Consider the following 2,500-nt stretch of genomic DNA (forward strand, 5'->3'; position numbering starts at 1 on the left):
CTTCCTTCCTTCTTCCTTCCTTCCTTCCTTCCTTCCTTCCTTCCTTCATCCTCTTCCTTCCTTCCTTCTATTCCTTCCTTCTTCTTCCTTCCTTCTCTTCCTTCCCTTCCTTCCTTCCTTCCTTCTCTTCCTTCCTTCCTTCCCATCCTTCCTTCCTTCCTTATCTTTGGCAAAAATCACACATTCTACATGGGTGGATAATCACTATACATGACCTCAAACACAAAACACTGCAAACGCTGGTAAGACCCACCTGGAATATGCCGTGCAGTGCTGGTCTCCTAATTACAAGAAAGCCAACACTATGCTCGGGTTCATGAGGAACTTCGAATACAAGACGCCGGAGTTATGTTATCCTTGTATAATTCTGGTAAGACCCCACCTGGAATATGCCGTGCAGTGCTGGGCTCCTAATTACAAGAAAGCCAACACTATGCTCAGGTTCATAGTGAGGAACTTCGAATAAGACGCCGAGTTATGTTATCCTTGCATGATTCGCTGGCAAGACCCCACCTGGAATACGCCGTGCAGTGCTGGTCACCTAACTACAAGAAAGCCAACAATCCTTGTATAATTCGCTGGTAAGACCCACCTGGAATATATGCCGTGCAGTGAGCTGGTCTCCTAATTACAAGAAAGCCAACAATTACAAGACGCCGTTATGTTATCCTTGTATAATTCGCTGGTAAGGCCCACCTGGAATATGCCGTGCAGTGAGAACTTCGAATACAAGACGCCGGGAGTTATGTTATCCGTGTATAATTCTGGTAAGACCCCACCTGGAATACGCCGTGCAGTGCTGGTAAATAATAGAAAACGCCGTGCAATTCTGGTCGTCTATTTACAAGGGGACACTGATTATTCTCGAGCACAGCGATGTAATACAGATATTGGCTGCAGGAGTAGTTTTCATTCAACCAATTCAATTCAATTCAACCAACTCATTTAAGAATCATAGACCGTTACTTCGTCCCAAAGTGCTTTGTTCTGAGCAGGCTACCTTAATGAGCCAATAGGTTTGCTGTGGCCCGCCTTTCCATGTTTCCAGGTTTCCAGGTTTCTGATTTTCAAGTGTTGTTCTCCTTCCTCGTTTCCACTTCCTCCTTTCCCCCCTCCTTCCCTCCTTCCTCTTACTTTCTCTCCTTTCCTTTTCTTTCCTTTCCTTTCCTTCCTTCCTTCCTTCCCTTCCTTCCCTTCCTTCCCTTCCTTCCTTCCTTTCCTTTCCTTCCTTCCTTCCTTCCTTCCTTTCTCTTTCTTCTCTTCCTTTTCCTTCCCTTCCTTCCTTCCTTCCTTCCTAATTCCTTCCTTCCTTCCTTCCTTCCTTCCTGTGTGTGTGTGTGTGAGTGTGTGTGTGTGTGTGTGTGTGTGTGTGTGTGTTGTGCGTGTGTGGATATCATTATATTTTTGTTTGTTTGTTTGTTTGTATGTTTGTTTGTTTTCTTCTTCTTCTTCTTCTTCTTCTTCTTCTTCTTCTTATTATTATTATTATTATTTCTTTCTCTTCAGGACCAGGTGGGAGGAAAGGAGACACACACACACATACATACAGGTCAAAATATCGTTATTTTCAGCTTTTTTCAATAGGATGTGACTTACGCCCTCAAGTCTGCCTATTTTGACCTATTCTGACCTCTCTCTCTCTCTCTCTCTCTCTCTCTCTCTCTCTCTCTCTCTCTCTCTCTCTCTCTCTCTCTCTCTCTCTCTCTCTCTCTCTCTCTCTCTCTCTCTCTCTCTCTCTCTCTCTCTCTCTCTCTCTCTCTCTCTCTCTCTCTCTCTCTCTCTCTCTCTCTCTCTCTCTCTCTCTCTCTCTCTCTCTCTCTCTAGGCTATTTCACCGTACCATGTTTAAGAAGGTCAGTTTTGGTCTTGGTTGCGGTGGTGGTGGTTGTGTGCTGTGTGTGTGTCTGTGTGTGTGTGTGTGTGTGTGTGTGTCTCTCTCTCTCTCTCTCTCTCTCTCTCTCTCTCTCTCTCTCTCTCTCTCTCTCTCTCTCTGTGTGTGTGTGTGTGTGTGTGTGTGTGTGTGTGTGTCTCTCTCTCTCTCTCTCTCTCTCTCTCTCTCTCTCTCTCTCTCTCTTGTGTGCTCTCTCTCTCTCTCTCTCTCTCTCTCTCTCTCTCTCTCTCTCTCTCTCTCTCTCTCTCTCTCTCTCTCTCTCTCTTGTGTGTGCAAGTCAGCATATAAAATCAGTTTAATCCACATAAGGCTCATTTCCTACACTTATTCTGTGACTTCCTTCCTTTCTTTTCTCTTCCTTCCTTCCCTTCCTTCTCTTCCCTTCTCTTTCCTTCCTTCCTTCTCTTTCCTTCCTTCCTTCTCCCTTCCCTTCCTTTCCTTCCTTCCTTCCTTCCCTTCTCTTCCTTCCTTCTCTCCCCTTCCTTCCTTTAACACTGTTATATGCACACACACACACACACACACACACACACAAACACACACACACACACAAAGCCATTCTTCTTCCCTCACACTTTCTTCTCTTCTTCTTCTTCTTCTTGTTCTTCTT

General features: G+C 45.0%; 1 protein-coding gene across 5 annotated transcripts in view; it reads left to right on the top strand.

Annotated features, from left to right (window-relative positions):
* LOC126988458 (myocyte-specific enhancer factor 2-like) overlaps positions 1-2,500 on the top strand; it is a 152,162-nt gene that overhangs the window by 23,558 nt on the left and 126,104 nt on the right. The window lies entirely within an intron of this gene.

The sequence above is a fragment of the Eriocheir sinensis genome, chromosome 69 (genome assembly GCF_024679095.1).
Source record: "Eriocheir sinensis breed Jianghai 21 chromosome 69, ASM2467909v1, whole genome shotgun sequence".
NCBI lineage: Eukaryota > Metazoa > Arthropoda > Malacostraca > Decapoda > Varunidae > Eriocheir > Eriocheir sinensis.